This window comes from Schistocerca gregaria, chromosome X (genome assembly GCF_023897955.1).
Source record: "Schistocerca gregaria isolate iqSchGreg1 chromosome X, iqSchGreg1.2, whole genome shotgun sequence".
In the NCBI taxonomy this organism is placed as follows: Eukaryota; Metazoa; Arthropoda; class Insecta; order Orthoptera; family Acrididae; genus Schistocerca; species Schistocerca gregaria.
The window spans coordinates 673,326,399-673,337,404 of NC_064931.1; positions in this window are offsets into that span (position 1 = coordinate 673,326,399).

Here is an 11,006-nt window from a genome sequence, read left to right on the forward strand (position 1 = left end):
GCCCAGGAGCTTTAAGGCTCACGGAAATTAATTGTATACGAACTTACAACATGATCAAGAATCCTGGAGCGAACCGATGTTAAGCATACTAGTCTGTAATTTTGCGGATCCGTTCTTTTACCTTTCTTATATTCGGGAGTCACCTGCGCTCGCTTCCAGTCGCTTGGGCTTTGCGTTAGGTGAGAGATTCGCGATAAATGTAGTCTAAGTAAGGGGAAAATGGCGTAGAGAAGCCCTTGTAAAATCGAACTGGGTTTTCATCAGACCAGGCGAGTTATTTGTTCTCAGCTCTTCCAGCTCCTTCTCGGTGCCAAGGATGTCTATGTATACATGTTCCGTAAGGGAGTCTGTGTAACGGTCGAACTATAGTATGTCTGTACGATAGTCCTGGGTGACTGGTTTTTTTAAACACGAAATTTAAAATTTCAGTTATCCTTTTGCTTTCTTCTATTACAACACCATACTGTTCGACGAGTGACTGAATAGAAGCCTTCGACCTGCTTAACAATTTTACATAGGATCAGAATTTTCTCTGGTTCTTGTCAAGGCTTCGCAAACATAATACTGTGGAAGTTGCATACTTCGCGTATCCACTTTACTATAGCCGCACGAATTTTTACTAACTTTTGTCTGTCAACGCCTCTGCATTCTTTTTTGAACCGAGAGTGCAAAAATCTCTTTTCCCTCAGGATTTTCCGAATTTTATTATTAAGCCACGGTGGGTCTTTCCTGTCCTTAATCACCTTACTCGGCACATACTTCTCCGGAGTGCGGTATACAATCAGTTTAAATTTTGTCCATCATTCCTCTACGTCCATCATACTGGGACTAAATGATGTCCATTCTTTGTCTAAGAACGCTAATAACTGCATGTCTGCTCTTTTCAGCATTAAAACTCTTCTAGCCTTCTTGATGGATCTATTAACTTTACTAAACCATCGTCGCCATAACGACATGATGATAAGCACTGTCTCTATACTGACACTGTCGATATGGTCAGGCCTGGATAGTAGCTAGAAGGTCTAAAATATTTTCATTGCTTGTGGGTTGTCGGCCTAGGTGCTTAAGACACATTTCGGGAAGCGTGTTCAGAAATACTTCACAAGATTCCCTCTCGCAGTTTTCGCATAGCGTGTTCAGAAATACTTTACAAGATTACCTCTCCCAGCTAACAGCAACGACACTTTAAACACCCCAGTCGATACTAGGTATGTTAAATTCAACTCCAACTAACACTGAATGAGCTGAAAGTTGACCTTCTTTGAATGATTCTACAACTGTCACAGCGTTATCGGGTGGCCGGTGAAAAATTCGATGACTGAGTTTACCTAGGCTGGTTACCTGCGTTCAGATAACTTCGCAGACACAATTTGTCATAATATTTTTAGCGATTACAGTGAACACTCCCTCTCTCTGTCTTTTCGATATACGTTTCATGATACAAAATCACAAAAAATCCTTACTCATTATTATGCATCTTTTGATCTCAGAGAATTCTCTGAGGGTCTACTGCAGTTGTTACTGATGATGATTTCGCTACTTATCTTTTTGGTCTCAGGCACTTTCTCTGCGTTTTTGCTGATGCTGGTGCTGCTGTTAATTTTGTTGTGGATCTTTCTTCTGTTGGTGACGATGGTGATTTTGGACGAATCACATAGTGTTTAGTTGGTGGGTCTTTTTCGCTGTTCTTACTTTATTGCTGGATTCGTGCTTGGGTGGACCTGCGTTTGGTGTAGGTTCTGCACAGATTATCTCAGTAGAAAAGTAACCTCTTGACAGTGTTGTCATTAGCTGCTTGTTGTAGTTTGCAATGATGGTTTCAGTACGCAGTGGATTGGGTTTCGTAAATGTTTTCGTCGCACTTTTCTTTGTTAATCAGTTTGTAATCAGCAACTACTTAGGAGTTGTTTTAGGAGTGCCTGTAATTTCCTGGCGTCGTAAAACAGAAATTATTTTCGCTGCCAATAGCTGTTTTCGTATTTAGTTATGGTGTAGTCCATGATTCACATGAATTCTGAGTCTCAAGTAATTATTATATACACAACTGCAGTATTCTTAAAATTCCTGCAAAAACATATACTTGTGCTCAGATTCATTGTTGACACACGACTATGACGGTAAGTCATAACGTAGTGGAGTGTTTATGATAATTACATTAGTTGTTTTAGAGTTTCTATACAGCCTTGTAGAGCTTTATCAGCCATTTGGTACTCGTTTCTCTATATTTGAGTATGCTGTCAACGCAATAAAGTAATAGGAATTAAAGTTGGCTATTTCTGACGCTGACACGGCCCCAGTCTTAATGAAGGTAGAGATTTTTTTCTTATGATTTCGTTCATGCCACTTCCATGACTGGCCCCACAATTATCATTGTTCCTTCCTTCTCTGCTTTCTCTGTGCTGAGCACTGCTGTGTCTTCCGTTTGTATGTTTTCTACGTTACTAGAAACATCTGGTTTAGATAACTCAGGCTAAATTCAGTTGAGATAATTTACAGCATTCCTATTTTGTCCTTTAATTACGGCTTTGTTTCTCAGGGTATCATTGTTAGTGACCATTTCTTGATCTTCATACATGGCCAGGACATTGAATTTATTTCTCTCTGGTATAGTGTTCTCAGATTTACGTAAAACGCCGTTTTGATTCTTAGAAGCTTGCTCTGTACACATTAACGATTGTTCCAGTTCTCTACCTTCACCAAGGACTGTTATGTTTATTCAGGTAAAAACTCAGTAAGACCGATCTCATTACAGTGTTAACACACTGAAAAGCCAAAGAAACTGGTACACTTGCTAATATCGTGTAGGGCCCCCGCGAGCATGCAGATGTGCCGCCAAACGACATGGGATGAACTTGACTAATCTCTGAAGTAGTGCTGGAGGGAACTGACACCATGAATCCTGCAGGGCTGTCCATATATCCGAAGGGTACAAAGAGGTGCAACAGCACGTTGCAAGGCATCCTGGATATGCTCAATGATGTTCATGTCTGGGGAATTTGATGGCCAGCGGAAGTGTTTAAACTCAGAAGAGTGGTACTGGCGCCACTCTGTAGCAATTCAAGCTGTCGTATAGTTCTGCTGGAATTGCCCAAGTCCGTCGGAATGCACAGTGGACAAGAATGGATGCAGGTGGTCAGGCAGGATGCTTACGTACGTGTTATCTGTCAGAGTCGTATCTAGACGTATCAGGGGTCCCATATCACTCCTACTGCACATGATCCACACCATTACAGAGCCTCCACCAGCCTGAACAGTTCCCTGCTGACTTGCAGGGTCCATGGATTCATGAGGTTGTCGACTTGCAGGACCTATGGATTCATGAGGTTGTCTCCATACACACGTCCATCCGCTCGATACAATTTGAAACGAGACTCGTCCGACCAGGCAACATGCTTACAGTCATCAACAGTCCAATGTCGGTGTTCACGGTCACAGGCGAGGGGTAAAGCTTTGTGTCGTGCAGTCATCAACGGGGCGCGAGTGGGCCTTCCGATCCTTAAGCCAACATCGATAATGTTTCGTTGAATGGTTCTCAGGTTGACACTTGTTGATCACCCAGCATTGAAATCTGCAGTAGTTCGTGGAAGGTTTGTACTTCTGTCACGTTGAACGATTCTCTTAAGTCGTCGTTGGTCCCGTTCTTGCAGGATCTTTCTCCGGCCACAACGATGTCGTAGATTTCATGTTTTACCGGATTCCTGATATTCACAGTACACTGGTGAAATGGTAGCACTGGAAAATTCCCACTTCATCGCTGCCTCGGAGATGCTGTGTCCCATCGCACGTGAGCCGGCTATAACACCACGTTCAGATTCACTTAAATCTTAATAACCTGCCATTGTAGCAGCGGTAACCGCTCAACAACTGCGCCAAATACTTCTCTTATATAGGCGTTGCCGCCCGCAGCGCCGTTTTCTGTCTGTTTACATATCTCCGATTTGAACACGCATGCCTATACCAGTTTTTTGGCGCTTCAGTATAGATGAACTCATTTACTTGAAAAAAAAAAAAAAGTGCTGATTTTAAGAGTGACGGTCTGGATTCGTTAAAAGAATTTCTTACGTAGAGAACATGGCAAGCGCCTCAACCCGATTTCCTAGAAACTTCACTCAGTGGAAGAGGGGTTAAAATAAGCGAACACTTGTCTCGGCTGATCCGTAGATACTCGACCGTGTTTGAGAAACGACGGTCAAATTTTTGGACACAATTTATGTGCCGTTTAGTGCGTTACAACTTAAACCGAAGCGGTGTCATAGCAACTAGCGTCGCGGCTTCTCACTTTTGAGCCCCGTGTTCCAAACATGATTATTGTTTTTTTTCCATTGATCTACCCATATCCGCAGAAGTTTGCTACAAGAATGTTTCTTATCCGGTTAGGGAGCGTAAGGGCGTTATATTAAATCTAACATTCATCTGGGTTTTACAAAAAAAATCGCTCTAAGCACTATGGGACTCAACATCTGAGGTCATGAGTCCCATAGAACTTAGAACTACTTAAACATAACTAACCTAACGACATCACACACATCCATGCCCGAGGCAGGATTCTAACCTGCGACCGTAGCGGTCGCGAGGTTCCAGACAGTAGCGCTTAGAACCGCTCGGCCACTCTGGCCGGCTGGGTTTTACAATACGCGTCATGTATTTATTATATAATATATGTTTGAATTGTTTTTTCAGGGTTTAAAATCTTTTTAAATTCTCACAGTCTTATAATTCATTCTCATATCAGATAATATATTCATTCTTATATTAATTCTTGCATTCATTCTTATATTTTATTGTTATGCTTATTCTTCAGGAACATTTCATGCATTCCCTTGAATCACACCGATCGTAGAAACATTTGGAACATAGAAATTGCAAACGCCATGAGCATTGCGTGAAGAAGGTTTGCCACAGTCACAGTTCCTGGTTTGAGTCTCATTCGAGAAAGAAACGTCGTTAACATTGATGAAGATTTCACGTGTTGTCAACAATTTCGCTTCAAACCATGCATAACACATCACTTTTCCAAAAGTATAAATATGCAACAACACGAATATTCCTGGCAAGACACACTAAAGGAATTTCACCGAAAACAATTTCAAATCATTTTCTCATCCATTTATTTTATTTAATCAATTCAACGGACAAATAATTTTTGGACGAATAAGGGCAATATTATTTCAATATACGTAGGAAAACTCACTCGAGTAGTAATATTCTGCAGACATGGATAGATAAATGAAAAAAAATCAGCTTTCGGATACAGGGTGCAAAAGCTTGAAGCCACGACACTAGCGTCTGTGCCACCACTGCTGTTGAGACATCTAAATTACGTCGAAAACTTTGACCGCCGTTTTCTCATAAACGGCCGAGTATCTACAGACAAGCCGAGTCATGTGTTCGCTTATTTTGACTCGTCCTCCACTTAGCAGAGTATCTAGGGAAACAGGTTATGGCGCTTGTCGTGTTCTCCTCGTAAGTCATTCTTTTAATGAATCCAAGCCGACACTCTCAAAATCAGCTCTGTTGTGTTTCAGGTAGCTCAGTTCATCTGTTAACACTGTGATGAGATCTTCTTCATGAGTTTTTGGCCTAAATGAACATAACGTTCCTTTGTATACAGCCATATTTTCTGTTTTTGTTCAGCATTCGCTCAACTATTGTGTTACTTTGTATTTAAAACGCACAATTCCCTCCGTTGCTCGTTTCCCACACCAACGAACATTTTCCTCTAAAACTCAGGTGTATTTGCGACAAGACGTGGTTGCTGTACACTTTCACTCATCGGCGTGTTTGTCTGATTTCGCTGTGCTTATTTAGGTCACTTTTGTCATTATACAACACGAGATGCACATATTTTCGCTGTGAATGTTAAGGTTTTTGCAAAATCACCGTTTTCCAGTTATATTACTTACAGAGTTCCGGAATTTGCGATGTTCTGTATTCTCGGCACCATTATACCACCTCGAGATACTGGAAACTACCTTTGCTTCTGATGGTGTCGCACCATTAAGAACGACAACTCAGTTCTGTCTGCTACGAAGTATCTATTAACCTGAAGAAAAGTTTCATACAAAGCTTTTAAGTTAACCACGCATAATAATACAGTACACGACCACAGTCGCTTTGATGATGACACAGTGCCTCACAGGTGGCTTCGCGCTCAAGAGAAGCTACTACCTCCCCAGCCATGAGTCACGGCTGGTCTTCGCAAGAGGGAGGGACATTCAAGGCAATGTGATTCACAATGCAGACAGACTGAGCACTAAAACTACTGCGCGTTCTATTTAACAGGCATTCGCGTGGTAAACCTGCGCTTGAACAGTAAAAGCGTCTCGCTTCTTGCTTTTAAAACCTCTTCTTTTCTGCGTCTGCAGTAATGGAATACTGTACTGAAGCTTTTGACGCTTTAATAAAAGGCTTCATCGTGCTAAATTCGAACGGCTGGTTGCTCGAGAAGCAGTCTGCCGACGGTGCCACTGTTCACAGCAAGACACTCGACGGCGGGGCAAAGTGTTCAAGTTAACGGTGAGTGTGCACGCAGCGCTCGGTACACAGCCGGTGTACTAAGGACGAAAATGTCACCGAGTTCAGACTTCAAACTTCCCTACAATGATAGCTACATGACTCAACTTTGTGTTATTTCCTACTTTTAGTAATCCATATTTGTCGTTCTTTGCCTACATTAATACTTATACATCATCCAATCACAACATTAACCTATAGTAAAGAAATAGGAAGAATAAAGAAGTCGAGGAATCGTGAAAATATCGTGCGCAGAGTCCCGCTTTGGGTGTGTGGGTGGGAGTGGTGTTGGTGCTCGGTCCTATTTCAGCTAAGAACATGAGGTAAAAAAATGTTTGATTTAGCCCGGACCAGCGGCCTTTTGATAGCCATTCGAAAATCTGTCTTACTGTAGCTGCGTTACAGTATATTAAGCAAGGTTGGAACGATGAACCAAAACTGGCGCCTAGGCAAATTGTACGAATCGCCTAATTCCTTTTGCAAAATATTTTAATTGATATGAATTCAATGCTCATCTAAGGTCACCATTTGTATGTGCACCGTTCGGATTTGACGTGCAAAAACACTCTTAAATAACTCCGGAATGGAGCGAGACTGATGGTTGAACTTTGACCCACCGGTGTATCGTACGTTGGTTTAAGATAAGTGTTAACCGTTTGAAAAATCTTGCTTCGTTTGGAGTTCACATGCAAAATACACGTTTTCTTGAAAGATTTTTCAAGCGCGCCGCTTACATACATTAAACTTATATGAATGGGTTAAAACTCTACACGAAGGTAGATATATGGATAAAGTGAAAACGAAATTTTCGTTACTCAATAAACTTTGTCCGTTGGCGAGGTACGTTGGTTTAAAGTCGAGCTAAATGCAGCACGTGAAACTCGTTCTTACGTGAACTGAATGCGCAGAAACCGTTTAACGTGAATCATATAAATAAAAAAAAAGCATCAATTCGATAAAATTTTAAAACTCGTTTTTTTTTTTAAAATCTACCTCCATTCTGTTTTTACTTGACAAAAACAAGTTTTTTTAAAGCTTTCTTACGCACGCCACCTCTGTGTCTCAGACTTGTGGGAATCGGTCCAGATTTTACACTCCTGGAAATGGAAAAAAGAACACATTGACACCGGTGTGTCAGACCCACCATACTTGCTCCGGACACTGCGAGAGGGCTGTACAAGCAATGATCACACGCACGGCACAGCGGACACACCAGGATCCGCGGTGTTGGCCGTCGAATGGCGCTAGCTGCGCAGCATTTGTGCACCGCCGCCGTCAGTGTCAGCCAGTTTGCCGTGGCATACGGAGCTCCATCGCAGTCTTTAACACTGGTAGCATGCCGCGACAGCGTGGACGTGAACCGTATGTCCAGTTGACGGACTTTGAGCGAGGGCGTATAGTGGGCATGCGGGAGGCAGGGTGGACGTACCGCCGAACACCTCAACACGTGGGGCGTGAGGTCTCCACAGTACATCGATGTTGTCGCCAGTGGTCGGCGGAAGGTGCACGTGCCCGTCGACCTGGGACCGGACCGCAGCAACGCACGGATGCACGCCAAGACCGTAGGATCCTACGCAGTGCCGTAGGGGACCCCTCCGCCACTTCCCAGCAAATTAGGGATACTGTTGCTCCCGGGGTATCGGCGAGGACCATTCGCAACCGTCTCCATGAAGCTGGGCTACGGTCCCGCACACCGTTAGGCCGTCTTCCGCTCACGCCCCAACATCGTGCAGCCCGCCTCCAGTGGTGTCGCGACAGGCGTGAATGGAGGGACGAATGGAGACGTGTCGTCTTCAGCGATGAGAGTCGCTTCTGCCTTGGTGCCAATGATGGTCGTATGCGTGTTTGGCGCTGTGTAGGTGAGCGCCACAATCAGGACTGCATACGACCGAGGCACACAGGGCCAACACCCGGCATCATGGTGTGGGGAGCGATCTCCTACACTGGCCGTACACCTCTGGTGATCGTCGAGGGGACACTGAATAGTGCACGGTACATCCAAACCGTCATCGAACCCATCGTTCTACCATTCCTAGAGCGGCAAGGGAACTTGCTGTTCCAACAGGACAATGCACGTCCGCATGTATCCCGTGCCACCCAACGTGCTCTAGAAGGTGTAAGTCAACTACCCTGGCCAGCAAGATCTCTGGATCTGTCCCCCATTGAGCATGTTTGGGACTGGATAAAGCGTCGTCTCACCCGGTCTGCACGTCCAGCACTAACGCTGATCCAACTGAGGCACCAGGTGGAAATGGCATGGCAGACCGTTCCACAGGACTACATCCAACATCTCTACGATCGTCTCCATGGGAGAATAGCAGCCTGCATTGCTGCGAAAGGTGGATATACACTGTACTACTGCCGATATTGTGCATGCTCTGTTGCCTGTGTCTATGTGCCTGTGGTTCTGTCAGTGTGATCATGTGATGTATCTGACCCCAGGAATGTGTCAATAAAGTTTCCCCTTCCTGGGACAATGAATTCACGGTGTTCTTATTTCAATTTCCAGGAGTGTATATGAAGCTTCTTGATGCCGTATGTGACAGCCAACCCCTCTTTTTCTATTTGCTAGTAATTTCATTGCAGGACATATAATGTCTTAGACAAAAAATGCAAGTAGCTGTTTTGTGCCATCGGAGTATTTGTGGGAAAGCTCTGCACCAGTGCTACAATCTCATTCACCAGTAGCTAGCATTAAGTTCTTACCCTGATTTAACCTTGCTAAGCAAAGAGCCAACACAAGTCACTTATTAAGTTGCAAGAAAGCTTTCTGGCGCGCCTCCGATAACTTGAATTTAATTCCTTCTTTATGCAATTGATTAGGACAGAATCTGGCACGATATCTCTCAAGAGAACATTCAACAACTCTTTCAAGCAATGCCAAGTCAAAAAACTGCTTGCATAAGGGCCAGACGTGGAGCAATGCCTTGTCGACTTACTCAATTTATGGAGCTCTTTCACTTTAATAAATCATGCAAGTTGTTTGTCTGTACAACTACATCACATTTACCGATTTCCGTCCCATTTGGATAATTTCTTCATGGTACATTGTTTTTTTTTTTGGCTTGGAGAGTGTATATGTTCATGGTATTTCAGAATTGGCTCAAAGAAACTACATTCATGAAGGCGGCAATGGAGTCCATGGACTTGAAGCCGCTAATACAAATTTTAGATTCTGCAGGTTTTTTTCCATACCTTGAACGAGTTGTGGGAACGCTCGCACCATCAAACGGCTATCTGTCAGGACGATACAAGGCGACTGGCGTATTAGTTATTAAAATTTTTGTCTGAACGAGGTCTGCCTTGGAAAAATAGTGGCTCCAAGCCAACTTTTTCAACAATTCCCCTGGTCTATGAATGGGTACGGATTTACATTAGTTTGAGCGTTAATCGTAGACCTAAAATCGACACACATTCCAAGTGATCCATTTGGCTTCTTAATTATAACCATGGGCTTTTCCCACAGGCTATACGAGACTCGGGATATTACTCTCGTACTTTGCAATCTATCTAGTTCCGCATTTTGTAACTTGGTAGTACATGGAAAGCAGGCACTGGAAGTGCTTTAGAAATCTAAGGTACTGCTGATTACTTTAAGGGTTCATGGACTTTAAACTCTGTTGCTCAATCTAATAAAGATTCAAACAGTTGCTTATATTGCGCACAGAATGTATCAGGTTCCTTGGAATCACGGTTGGAACTAGATTTACCTGAACCCGTAAAAGTGTCTGGGCCAAACATGATGGTTGTCACCCAAGAGTTTCTACTACCAGCGTTAGCTGCCAAGCGTTACTTTTATACTGGTCTTAGACTACGATCTGATCCTGCAATGGGGTCGATTGTCCACTGTACGTCACAATTCTACGCCAAGAACACCACAGCTGTGAGGATTCAATGCACTGTTACATGTCAACATTAATCAGAAACATGGTCATGCTTATGATGATAAAATCTCCTCGGGTTGACAGCCGATTCAATGCGTTGTTCTCCAGCAATGTTTCAGCAAGTTTCTTACTTGCCATCTTCAGACGAAGTGTCGGGTTCACTCACTCTCATTTGATACTTTTCCCTCTTTGGGGAATTGTTTTGGGGAGTTTGTAGCCTTTCGGCTTTTACTCCACTTGTTTACTTGTGTGTGTGATTATTTCTGTAGTTTTTGGGTGTCTGTGTAATGTGATGAATATTCTGTGTGTGTCTGGTACTTGCCTGAGGTTGGCGAGATGAATGATATTATGGGGGAGGCAGGAGGATTAGGTATTGGATGTAGGGATTTTCTCTTTGACTTAGTCGTCGAAGGTCGTCAATGGGCGTTTATGCTTGTCGCGGGACATGTCATACCGACGTAGGGAGTGGATGAGGATGTTTCCTGATCTGGAAGAGCTTTCATAGAAGGCCCTTGCCAGATATTGGAAACGTTCTTTCAGGAGTGGGATTTCAGCTGCGGTGTGCAGATCGTCTGTGGGGAATCCCAGGGGTAGATGCAATGCGCTCCT